Raw genomic sequence first — 14,086 nt, forward strand, 5'->3', positions numbered from 1 at the left:
TGAAGCCATTAGAAAATAGAAAGATAAGCAAATATTTATTTAAACAAGTGTAAGCGGGTGATTGGTTGATTTCTTCTCCATAGGCAGCTGCATGTATTGTGAATAAGAAATGATTTTTAAAATCAAAGCTTCATATTTCTAGGTCTGTGGGAAACAATGAACTCCACTTTTACCAATTAAACATGTAAGAGTAAGTAATTATGAAGTGGTTGCTTCATAATTTGAAAGCCAACTGTCTTTATACTTTTCAGTGGTAGTAACTTTTTAGAATAGCTTCCTGACATAAGAAAGAATGCAGGCAGGTTTTGAAGGAGTCAGAATCCTCTGAATTTGCTGATCCTAGAGTTTCATACAAACATGGGTATTCTCTGAATAATGTTATTCATTGGTAGTGCAAGTAAATATTTGCCTTGTCTAATAGTATTTGATGACCAGCAGCAATGGTTTGAGATAAGTCAGAATTGGGGTTTTTTTGGTGAACTACAGAAAGGTGTACACAGCAGTGCAATTCCCACTACGCTAACAACTTTGAAAATTCACATCATATCTCTGTTCCCACATTAGGGTTGGCTCTCCAACCACATTTAGTTGTCCACATTTGTTCTTACTGTATATCTCTTACCTTTATTAGCATTATTCAAAAGCAAACCCAAGAACCTACAGAAGGTTTTTCATGTACTACATGAGCTTTTCCTCCATGGTTCCACAGGACTACATGAGCTCACTTAAGGAGCATCAATAAAAACTCCTTTTCCAGTGAAGGAGGATCCCAGATCCCTCAGCAGCAATTCTTCAACAACAATGATGCATCATAATGCAACAGCCAAAGGAAGGGAGAGGAGAGGGATGCTGCACAGAATCTCACGCCTGTTACCTAGCTGGGTTTGGCTTACGGGTGAGGCTTTCAAGTCCTTCCTGTAAATTTTTTAACTGTGAAAGGGACTTGGGGTTCCTGGTGGGCAGCAGGATGACCATGAGTCAGCAATGTGCCCTCATGGCTAAAAAGGCCAATGGCATCCTGGGGTATATTAAAAGGGGGGTGGTTAGTTGGTCCAGAGAGGTCCTTCTCCCCCCTACTCTGCCCTGGTGAGACCACACCTGGAATATTGTGTCCAGTTCTGGGCCCCTCAGTTCAAGAAGGACATAGAACTCCTTGAAAGAGTCCAGCACAGGGCCACCAAGGTGATTAAGGGAGTGGAACACCTTCCTTATGAGAAGAGGCTGAGGGAGCTGAGCCTCTTTGGCTTGGAGAAAGAAGGCTGAGGAGTGATCTTATTAATGTTTATAAATATGTAAAGGGTGAGAGTCAGGAGGATGGAGCCAGGCTCTTCTCAGTGATGGCCAGTGATAGGTCAAGGGGCAACAGGTGCAAGGAGAACAGGAGGTTCCATGGCAATTGAAGGAGAAACTTTTTCACTTGTGAGAGAGTCTAGGTGATCCTGCTCTGGCAGGGGGGTTGGACTAGATATTTTGAGGTCCCTTCCAACCCCTGATGTTCTGTGATTCTGTAACTCTTCCATATTTCACCTATTGCATCATCTGAGAACAAGTTTGTAGAATGTAGGAAATCCTTTGGGCAATTTATTCCTGGAACTAACATTTATATGATATGCTTAAGCTTTCTTCCAATCACCAGCGCTCTGTTTTTCCACCTTACTTGTTGCTTTCTTAAGCAAGCTTGCAGTGATTATGGTTTGATTGCCCTGCAGCTAATAGAATTGTGCAGGTTGTAAGGCTGTTGATACTTTCCGCTGAACTCCCAAGGGCTTTGTTTATTCAAAATGCAGCTACATTTCTCTTGATGCAGCTGAAGAGAAATGGAACCACTCAAAGTACCTGGCAGCCACTTCTGTCTGCAGCAGCCTCTAGGCCTTATTAAAAGTTACACTCCGCGGGGCTGTGCAGAACGTTACGATTTAATGGTGTTTTCTGGAGCAGTTGGCCGCACGCAGCACGTTTCCCTTTAACTCCTCTGGCTGATCCACCGTTAGCCAGACCTGCCCGCACCCACAGACACAGGCATACCGACTCCTAACAATCTTGAGAACGCTGCCAAAAACTAAGGGGTATGTAAATGTTGGTGTCAGCACAGTTTTTGTTGAGAGCCGGTTACGATATAAATAACGATCAGCAGTGAAAATTATACCCTCACCTAAAATAAAGGAAAAAATAGTGTATGTTTTGCTAAGGGTAGGTATGAAATGTCTAAAAACCTGCTGTGATGTGAAAAGGCATAGAACTCAACCATCTGATTGTCAGACATGCCCATGTTGCTGAAAAGTAGCTGAAAAAGCTGTGCTCGCGCGCAGTGGGGGGAAGTTTTACAGCTCTCCTTTTGCGTAACGGGGCAGCGGTTGCGTTTGGCCTCGTGGAGGGCAGACAGAAGGCACTTCCAGTGAGTATCCTGCAGCAAAATCATGAAACAGCTACTGGTACTTCCCTCTGTCTTCTGCTGGCACGTTGTTACTCTTCAAAAGCAAAGGCACACAAAATCTTCCACTGCTCTTTTCTGCTGATGGGGTTTTCATTGCTGGTAGGCTTGCTTGGGAGGGAGCACTGACCTCAAATCAGTTGGGTGCCAACTAAAGACCCAGAAACAGTGCGATGTAGCAACCAGGAACAGAGTGGATGTTGTGGTTTTGGAGAACAGCTACAGTAGAAGAAAAAAAAAAACCCAACCCAAACCTGGAAAACAGCTACAGTAGGAGAAACTTTTAGACGTTCCATAACATCGTTTTTTTATGATGTGCTTTGCACGGAAGTGGGTTGTTGAATGAAGAGGGTAATGAGTGTTGAAGCTGGGCAGATGGTGCTGTAGAAAAAAACACGGGCAAAAATGTATCCGTGATGCAGGCTCAATGAGAGAGGTAACTTCAGTTGTGCTATTGGTGGTGTTTTGGTGGCTCACAGTGGCTTTTTGGGTATTGTTGAGATGGAAAGGGAACTTAAAGGCAGAAAACTTGATAACAATAGTATTTTAGTTTTACTCCTAAATTGTATATATGCTTTTTTCTTAATTATTTCTGGCTATGTTCTCACCATGAGTGAGAGCAGTGATAGAAGGACATTAGAAATCCTGCTGTCACCCATTCAAAAAGCACTCAAAAAACGAGGTATCTGTTTTTCTCTGGGACTTCGTAGAACATTATAATCTTAACCTGTGAAAAATGGATACCGGATTTTTATTTGGTGGTGGTTTATATCCGCTCTTCTTAGGAGTAAACAGCCACGTAGCGTACAGAGACTCAAAGAGAAACAGACCCCAAATGTTATGTGTATTTCAAAATTGGGAGATTAAAATAAACTCAGTTTTGCACTAACAATCATGTGTGGCTTTCTCTTTAGGGTGGGTGGTTTCTTTTCTGTTTGTTTTGTTATTTTACATAGTGATAAAGTTTCACTCCAGCTGACTTGTTTATTTTCTTTGGCACTCTGTGTACTTTGTGCATGTCATTGCTCAGTAACTCACAGTAGCTGCGCTCCTTAAAAGGAATAGACTCAGAGAAACTCTCTTACTGGCCCAAACAAGTTTGACAGGTCTAATGACCCCAAATACTGGTGCAGTGAAAAATATCCCAGATTCAACCACCTTCCAAGTACACATTGTTTAATCTAGCCTTACCCTTCAACAGAAATTCCCAAATTAAAGGATACCAATTAAAAGAGCACTTAGAAAGTGAACAATTAAACAAATAAAAATCACAAAGCAGTCTAAGTCCCAAAAGGCAAAGCTGGTCCTTGCTGTAGGAATACTTTAAAAACAACAAGAAACAGCAGCTCAGGTTTCTCTCTAACAGATGCCTGAGCCTTACTATAGCCAAATTTTGCTGATTTAATTGGACAGGAGGCTAATCTCATCTTTGCAATGTGCAGTTACCCACCACGCTAACACTGCAAACAAACAAAAAACCTGATCAGAGTAGAATGAAAAAGCTAAGGTTCCCTCTCTCAGGAGAGAACTAAAAAAGATATTAAAGAAGACAAGTGAGTGGGGACAGAAAGGAATTTTCAGATTACCATTCTCATAAGTGGAAAGATAAAAAACTTCTCTCTTCAGTCCTGTAAGTCTGACCACCAAAGAAAAATTTCCTAAGTAACTCCACGTGTGTGCTGATTTTAAGCTTTACTGAAGTCAGCTTCACTAAGGGCAAAGAGTGCCTGATAAATCTGGTGGCCTTCTATGACGGAGTAACAGAGATGGTGGACAAGGGAAGGATGACAGACCTCATCTTCCTGGACATGTCCAAGGCACGTGACACTGTCTCACACCACATCCTTGTCTCTAAATTGGAGACATGGGTTCGACAGATGGACCACTCAGTGGATAAGGAACTGGCTGGATGGTCACACTCAAAAAGATGTGGTCAACAGCTAAATGCCCATGTGGAGGCCTGTGACAAATGGTGTTCCTCAGGGGTCAGTAGTGGGACCAGCACTGTTCAGTATCTCTGTCAGTGACATGGTCAGTGGGATCAAGTGCACTCTCAGCAAGTTTGCTGATGACACCAAGCTGTGTGGTGAGGTGGACATGCTGGAGGGCAGGGATGCCATCCAGAGGGACCTTGACAGACTGGAGAGATGGGCCCATGCAAACTGCATGAGGTTCAACAAGGCCAGTGCAAGGTCCTGAATGTGGGTTGGTGCAGTGCCAAGCACAGCTACAGGCTGGACGGAGAATGACAAGCTCAACAGGTTTAGGTTAGACGTTAGGATCAAATTTTTTACGGCAGGGGCAGTGAGGCACTGGAACAGGTTGCCCAGAGAGGTTGTGGAAGCCCCAGATCTGTAGGCATTTAAAGCCATTTTAGACGGGACTTTGGGCAACCTGGTTTAGTGAGGGTGTCCCTGCCCATGTTGAGGGGAGGGGGTTTGCAACTAGATGATCTTTGACGTCTCTCTTCCAACCCAAAGCATTCTATGATTCAATGTTCTGGTTTTGAAGGGCTATGGTGGGCAGGAATAAATGAGCCAATGCACATTTACCTACAAGCCTGCAACCCTGCTGTATCAGGAAAGAAATTCCATAGTCTTACAATTAAAATAATTTATTAGAATTAATGTTACATAAATGTTTCAGTACCTACAGACAGTTAAACTCCCCATCTCCTATTACAGCAGTGAGCCTAACAGCAGTCTTTACGTTCTGTCAGGTTCTGATATGGTGCTGATAAAAGAATATTAAACAGGTTCAAAGAGGCACCTAGAAACAAATTGGATTAAAAGATGTTTTGGGAAAAAAAATACATGTTTCTGTTGCTGGCAAGCACAATAAAGTTTTGAGTTTTTATATTATCTAAACTTCATTAAAATTAATGCATTGCATCCCACAAAAGCATTTTTGGATGAACTGCTTTTACTCCCGTTGCTCCAGTGCCCCTATCTGAAAGGGAGGAGAGCAGCGCATCGTTTTCCACTGCATCACGCCACGGCTATGGCAGAGCTGGAACAGGAAGTCTGATCATATCACTTCTCATCCTGTTCTTCGGTTTATCGTACTGCAACCAGTGACATTCAGGCGAATCTTTTAGAAAATTTATCAGGGTGTTTACTTGTGCTGACTGATGGCAGTGTTTAATTAATTAAACTACAGTTGATAATAGCACAACATCAGTGCTGTTCCAGTCTTCTGGCATTTCTCTTGGAGTTCATGATTTATTAAAATTTCACATCAAATGGAACGAGGCCGTGGAATTTCTGGCTGCCAGTTATTTGGGCCTGTTTTAATTCCTGCTCAGTATTATTCATAATTATCCCTATTTACTAATGGATTAGAAAGAATTTAATCACACTCATGAGACGGCACCTTGCTACGCTCCCTTCAGACAAATACCAGATATCAACAGCTGGTATGCCTGCCTCATAGTTTCATCATCCTTGTGTTTTACCATTTGAGTAAAAACACATAGGAACTAGTAACATTGCTAATGTATTCTACTGTTCTTTAAAATACCTGCCTTTTAAGTGTCACCTTACCCTTAAGAGCCATTGGCATTTAAACTTCCCTTTAACATTTTCTGTACTCCCTACCTTTGAATTTCTGTGATTTGTGGCTAGCTTTTAATTTTTTTCTGCACGTTGCATTTCCTTTCCCTTTCCTACCAAGTCAAGATGAACTTTTAGTCAAATCTGTCTTGTTGGTGAATCTTTTTGTTTTGACCTCACAGTTCTTTGCAGTACTCTGTGCTGAATTTCATTCCACACCTTGCTCATAATTTTCCCTAGCTTTGGTAAAACAGCACTTTTGAAGTATCAGGTACATAGATTACTTCCAGGAACTATTCTCTCTTGCCTGTAATAAATACATGGAACTGAGGTTGCTTAAACTGGAAAAAGGAGTCCGTATTGGTCCTGAAAGGAGGTTGCAGACAGGTGGGTGTTGGTGCTTTCTCCCAAGTAGCAAGTGATGGGACAAGAGGAAATGGCTTCATGTTGCGTCAAGGGAGGTTTAGGTTGGATAACAGGAAAATTTTCTTTCCCAAAGAATTATTAAGCACTGTAACAGGCTGCCTGGGGAAGTGGTTGAATCCCTGGAGGTGTTTAAGAGACATGTAGATGTGGTGCTTAAGGGCATGGTTTAATGGTGGGCTTGGCAGTGCTAGGTTACCGGTTGGACTTGGTCTTTTGGTGGCCCTCCCTGTTGCAGGGGTGTTGGAACTCTATGATCCTTGGGGTCCCTTCCGGATTATTCTATTATTCTATGATCTTACAGGTCTTCTCCAGACAAAATAAATCTGTGATTCCAACCAGATTTTTATTACAGGTTTCTTTTCAGTAACTAGCTTCAGGCCTGGTAACTCATCTTCCTCACCATAATTCAGTTTATACAAAGGCTACTTTAGATTGCCTGCACAGATTTTGTGTTTTAAAGTTTGTGCATATAACGTTTCAAAAAGGAATTGTGGTTTCTTACTGTCTAGGTTCATATTCCCCAGAACACACACAATCTTCTAACACGTTACCGCCAGGAGATTTAAGAGTAATTACTTGTATTCTTGTTTACTTCAGTGGTTTCTGATATCCTTCCTCTCTTCCTTTCTAATTCTGCCAGATTTTTTTGGTTTGGTTTTGGGTTTTTTTGGTATTGCATTGGTTCATTTAAGATCCTCAAAGCTTATAGCTATCAGGTTCTAAGCCAGAGAAAAGGTGTGTTCAACTAAGAATGCCAAGCAACCTGTCTTACACACTGTTTTTCAGAGCAAAGGCTGTACCTGGATGTAGCCGCTCCATTCCTGTGAGCCACTCCATCACTTGTAAGCCAAATTACAAAAATCAACAGAGAGAAGGGATAAACCACAGTAAATGAAGAGCTCTGAAAGCTACTGTAAAAATACAAAATAGGTTCCACTCAATCAAAACCCCCATAAAATAATGGGGAAATAATCGAAATCCCATCCTTAGCACATTAGTTACAGAGAAAATAGTAAGCATAAATTAATGTTTTTGACAGTATTGAGATGAAAGGAAAAGGCCTAGAACTCAGACTATGGTTAGACAGCTGTATAAAGATTTTGTAAAAAAATTATTGCAGCCTTTTATGAATTTACAGCCTGGTGTTGGGGTTTTGCTCTGGTCGGCAGCTCAGCACCACACAGCTGCTCACTACCTCCTCTCTGTTACGAGGAGATGGGGAAGAGAATGGGAAAAAAGAAACCAAACTCGTGGGTTGAGATGAAGACAGTTTAATAGCATAACAAAGTAATAGAGTAATCATAATAATAACTACTGCTACATCAATAACTACAACAATAACTACAACAATATCAACAACAATAATAATAATACAAGTGATGCACAAATACAATTGCCCACCACGTGTGAAAGGAAAATAAAGCAACTTTACACCCAGTCTGTTTCTGAGAAGCGAATCTGCTTCCTGGCTCGATTCCACAGTTATATATATATACACAGAACCTGACATTAAATGGTATGGAATATCCCCTTGGTCAGCCTGGGTCAGCTGCCCTGGCTGTGCTCTCCCAGCTTCTTGTGCATCTGGCAGAGCGTGAGAAGTTGAAAAGTAGACACAATGAATACCTAGCAACAACTAAAAAAACATCAGCGTGTTACCAACATTATTCTCATACTAAACCCAAAACACAGCACTATACCAGCTACTAGGAATAAACATTAACTCTATCGCAGCTGAAACCGGGACACGCGGTCTCCGAAAGACCACTGAAGATCAAACATTCAATATACGAAGTTCTGCAAACCAGGCAGTTGAAGTGGAGCAGGTAATTGCCTCCCCATTTTAATTATCATAAGACTGAGAAACCTTGATGAAGACAGGATTTTGGACTTAATTAGTTGAAACAAGTAAAGTAAGCAAATAATTTTGGAAATCAGTAACGAAGTTTCTGAAAATATTCAAAGTAAATAGTAATAATTAGATATGCTATACGAGAGTTTGACTTTAAAAAATGAAGAGAGGCAGATAAAAGTGATCAAAGTAGACATTGATTATTTTTTAACGTGGAAAACATTAGAGTTGCTGATAATATCAGCAGCTATGAAAAGTCCTGTCCGTGTTTGTTTATTTCAGGGGAAAAAAAAAAGAGTGTAGTTTATCTCAAGTAAAAAAACAAAACTGTATTCAGCTGGGAGGGAACTGAATGATCAAAAATGTCAGCCAAGGCTGGAGAAACACACATGCTATCATATTGAGTGATGACCGGTAAAGAAACAGCAAAGCAAAATGATTTTGAGTTCTACCCGTAACATTTTGAAATAGCTAAATATTGTGGCTAATAAGATCAGTAATGAAATAAATGTAAGTCCCATTTAAATTGCTTCCCGTCACATATAAATCAGTTTTAAATCACACCTGATTATGACCAGCATATGTTTCATAAAATAATAGAGTAACATCCACAATGCTCTTGGCTCTTCCCTCACATTTGTTTACGCTGATGACACAAATACCCGCATTACAAATTGCCAGTTCATCTGGGAAGAGACTAAAGGAAGATCTGGCAGTTACCAGAGTTCTCCTTTGAGGTTCTTAGGCCAATTATAGACAGATATTTTTGACAGAGATATGTATTGTGGGAAACAACTCCTTCTGTCCATAGAATTATACAATGCCAGCTTATAAACAAAACATAAAACATTTAAAAATGTATAATCAGAATGAAATGAGAACATGCTAATGTCATCATGAGTGCCCATCTGAAGGGACCTTGACAAGCTGGAGAGCTGGGCCCGTGTGAACCTCATGAAGTTCAACAAAGCCAAATGCAAGGTCCTGCACATGGATTGGGGCAATCCTAAGTGCAACTACAGGCTGGGCAGAGAATGGATTTGGAGCAGCCCTGAGGAGAAGGACTTGGGGGTGTTGGTGGACACGAAGCTCAACAGGAGCCGTCAGTGTGCTCTATCAGCTCAGAAAGCCAACCATGTCCTGAGCTGTATCAAAACCAGCATTACCATTGGGTCAAGAGAGGTGATTCTCTGAAAAATCCCTACTCTTCCAGCCTGTCTTCAGAGGAGAGGTATTTCAGCCCTCTGATCATCTTTACAACCTTCCTCTGGACCTGCTTGAGCAGGTTCATGTCTTTCTTATGCTGGGGACCCCAAAGCTGGACACAGTACTCCAGATGGGGTCTCATGAGAGTGGTAGTGTCACCTCCCTTAACCTGCTGGCCACACTTCTTCCGATGCAGCCCAGGTTATGGTTGGCTTTCTAAACGTGTTTATACTAAAAGCTGACAACTTGAAAAAAAAAATATACCCCTATCTGAAAGTGAAGGGGTTTTCCTATTTGTTGGAAGGAAAGCATTAAGTTGAACTGTAATCACATCTGTCACTTTTTCTATTCAGAATTGGAGGCTTTCAGTTTCTGGAATTTCTTAATTCCAGTAACCCTTTCATTAACTCTACATCCAACAGCAACCTTAACAACTATAAAGTCAACAAATCACACCACTGTGAATGCAGTTTGTGGCATTCTCCTGGGGTCTGAGTCCATGCTCTTGACTCGTTCCGATTCTGCCCAAACTGCTTGTCTCCATAGGCAAAATACACTGCAGTGCTGCCCAGCCCGAAGCCAGAGACTTACTTACAAGGGGCTGGAAGAATTGAGACAAGCATATCCAGGTCTGACAGGACTCATTAGTGGTGAAGTAACAGTTCAGAATGAGGCAAAAGATGTGTGAAAAGTCTGAAGTGGGAAAGCATTTTATCACAGTATTTACTGCAGCTCCACAAAGGCTTGGAGCGCAAGTCAATTTGGTGTGTCAGCACTAGGAGACCGCTGGCAGGCTGCCTGTATTTTACATAACGAACTTTCCTGTGGGACTCGTTGATTCTCATAACTCTTTCCCTTATCATTCTCTGACACATTTCCTTGTGAGTGTGACTTTTCAAGTACTGCAGACAAACTGAACACACTTGTGACATCAGATAATTTACTGAACACAGACCTGTGTTAGAGTTACAGATCCTGACCTGTCTCAGATGAGAAACCCTTCTCCTACTGACTTGCAGAATCCACTTGCATTTCACACAAATGGTGATGTTTGTTAGAGCAAAAAAAACCTTGACCCTACTCTTCCTTACGCCTTCTGCTTGCAAACTTTCAACATTCATCTAGTAGCTTGGTATGCAAGTAGAAATGGGCGCTGCGTAAGCCTGAGACATGTACGGCTTTACTACACCAAGTTATCTAAAACGTAACCAAGTCCAACAGTCCCAGCTGCGGGAAGCAACGAGACGGTAATTTGTGATGCAGTGCTCACAAACCTCTTAATGCAGAAGTTGAGAAAGTTTGGTTGAAGCAGTGTCTACAGGCCATGCAAACATCCCACCCCATCTTATTTGGTTTATACAAAGGATGGCACACGTCACGTGTTGATGGAGGGAGGGATGAAGATGAATGTGTGCTCTTCATAACCTGAATATCCTTGACTGTGGGCAAAGTACCATTTTTTTCTTGTAATCACATATCCAGTCACAATCAGCAACTCCAAGAAATCACCTCTCTCAGGTTGATAATAAACTTGAAGATAGATTTCTAAGGTTCCCTCCAACCGGACGTCAACTAGGGACTCCTTTGTCGGATGCAACAGACACAAGCAGTGTTGTGCACCAACACTGCAACATCTGGTACGGATGAGAGCAGTGCTGGGGATAGATGATGCACGGGCATTTAGCAGGATTACTGTGTACTCACCCGAAGCTCTGTGGAGTATATACTCTAATTACTGTCATGAAACTACACCAACAAGTCTGGCTATCGTGATGACAGTCATCACTGAGTTAGACATTCTCTCTTTGGAAGTATTTTTATCTTTAAAAGTTTAGCAAATTGATGTGAACAGCCACAGAGACTATCTGATGGCCTTAGCCATATGCAAGACAGAAGGGGAAAAAAAAAGGAAAAGAGAAAAAAAGATAAATCCACTGAAGATGGTGTCCTTCTTCAGGAAAGAACCATTACATTATGCAACCGAGTATACCACTTTTCTGGCTGCTAGACATTCCTTAGTTAGAAAACTGCTCTTTCAAGGTCAATAAATGCACTAAGATCACTGCGTTTGAGATCTCTGAAAGGGACGATAACTAAAAAACATACTAAGTTGAAAATCACGTTGGCTGTCCAGGCTGTTCTGCCCAGCAAGAGCCCTGTTTCAGGAGCTGAGGCACTCCTCACCGGACAAACCGAGTGCGGTGACTCACCAAGCCACAGCATGCAAGAGACAGAGTCTGAAAAGCAGAACCTTTCCAAGTGAAACGGCAGCAGTTTAGGACTACCAAGAGTACTGACTTTGGGGCAGCTGGTAAAGCAATGGGTTGTGGGGCATTCACCAGACCGCATTTGCCGTGGGTCAGAAAACCGCGACACAGGCAGAACTTTATACCTCTGAGACCACGAAGATTCAGGCTCTGACAGCTGACTGTGTGTGGCCAGTTTAGTGAGAAAGTGGTATGAGCCGTGACACCAAGGTGGCCTTTGCATTTGTTCCAAATTGGCGAAAGCAGAGTCATCCTTTCTCCTCCTCCAGAACGCAGTGGGGAATTACAGGGTGCTACTGGGAAGCAAAGGAAGACCTTCAGAAGACAGGGAATTGCAGCTGGTTAGTTGTCTGCTCGGTCAGGTCCTTCTGTAGACAGACTGCAGAAGAAGCCCCTGCCAATACACCTTCTGTAGGCATAAGATAGTCCTGCAGCCTGTGCTGCCTCAAAATGGGACCACACAAGGAAGCAACAGGCTTTGGGAACTAGGGAAACAAAGAATGGTCTTAAATTAATGAATTTTAGACAGAGTCAATCTCTGTGGGGGTGTTTAATCTACCAATCACTTTCAGAAGACACAAGCAGGTGCCAGAAAAGCATGCAAGGGTGACTGTGCAGGTTTTCTGACATTGACAATGCTCTAGATCTATTAAAATGCATAGACTTTTAATGTTCTAGCCTAGTAATGACATATAAAAGAGGCACATTCTTCCTAAATAACAAAATTGATCAAAATACATATTGCTAAGTTTAAAAAAAAAAAAAAGCCTGTTGATCTATTAATGAGAAACTTGTGTTTCATTAACTCTGGCATATTAAGCATCTTTGGTGGTTTATACAGCTAATTTTTTTGCCAGTAAGATCATCTCCTCAGTATTTCCAATCACGTTGACAGTGATGACCAGGGGGTTTTGTGGATGACCCGTTAACAAGTGAGAAGGCTCTTAAATCTTTTCTTACAGTGGACTACAGTTCCACAAGGCTATCTCTTTAGCAGCTCACTCATTTTAGCAGCTCTGCAAGTATAGATCCCCAAACTCCTTGGGTAATCACAATGAAGTCCTGGAATTGGGAGTAGGTGATTGCTACTCCAAGAGAGGGAATAAAAGGCAACAGATGCTCTCCAGAGGGCCACCACTAATCTTAGGACTCCATTAGCTCCCAAAGGCCAAAAATGATGCCTGTTCAGAGGTGAAGCGACAGCAAGGGTTGACTTACAAAGTCAGTGTCAAGGCAGCAATGTGAGAATTTTAGCATTAGCAACTACAAAACGATAAAAGCAAGTGATTTGCTCGAACCCTAGGCCAGGGAGGATGGAAATTGGATCCAAAAGATTGAGAATTTTTTGGTTTGTTCTGAATTTGATATTCAGATATACTGTGACCTTCTAACTAACACAAGTCTGGGAGAGGTGAAAAGCCCCTGCCAACAGTAAGTCACGCATGGGAATTATGCAACTTCTAGAACCCAACCATATCCTGGGCAGCATCTAAAGCAGCGTGACCAGCAGGTTGAGGGAGGTGATTCTGTCCCTCCAACTCTGCTCTGACGAGACCCCACCTGGAGTACTGTGTCCAGCTCTGGGGTCCCCAGTACAGGAAAGACATGGAACTGTTGGAACGAGTCCACAGGAGGGCCATGAAGATGATCAGAGGGCTGGAGCTCCTCTCCTATGAAGACAGGCTGCAAGAGTTGGGCTTGTTCAGCCTGGAGAAGACTCCAGGGAGACCTTTCTGCAGCCTTCCAGTACCTGAAGGGACCTACAGAAAAGCTGGAGTGAGACTGTTTGTAATGGCATGTAGTGACAAGAAAAGGGTTATTAGCCTTAAGATGAAGGAGATTGGTATTAGATATTAGGAATATATTTTTCTATGATGAGAGCAGTGAGGCCCTGACCCAGGCTGCCCAGAGCAGCGGTGGCTGCCCCCTCCCTGGCAGTTTTCAAGGCCAACTTGGATAGGGCTCTGTGCAACCTGGTCTCGTGGAGGGTGTCACTGTCCATGACAGCGAACTGGGACTAGATGATCTTTGAGATCCCTTCTAACCCAAACCATTTTGTGATTCTGTGTTTCTATGATCTGTTGAGAGCTTGTTTGTTTTTACAGTACCCACTGTGACAATGTTTGCTGTGCTAGAACGTGGATGATAAAAAACGACTCTTTCTATTTATTTGGTGGATAAGTAATTCCCACTCTACTAACATTTTTCTTTGAACACAAATACAATTTTGCAGTAAATGGCAATAAATATAGGCTAAGTTGCTTAAAAAATGATCAAGTGACAAACTCATTCAGTATAGTTAAATTAAAAGCCAAAAAAATCAGTACAGGTAGTACTAACTTCAAAGACATTG

The sequence above is a fragment of the Gallinula chloropus genome (genome assembly GCF_964237585.1).
Source record: "Gallinula chloropus genome assembly, chromosome: Z".
NCBI lineage: Eukaryota > Metazoa > Chordata > Aves > Gruiformes > Rallidae > Gallinula > Gallinula chloropus.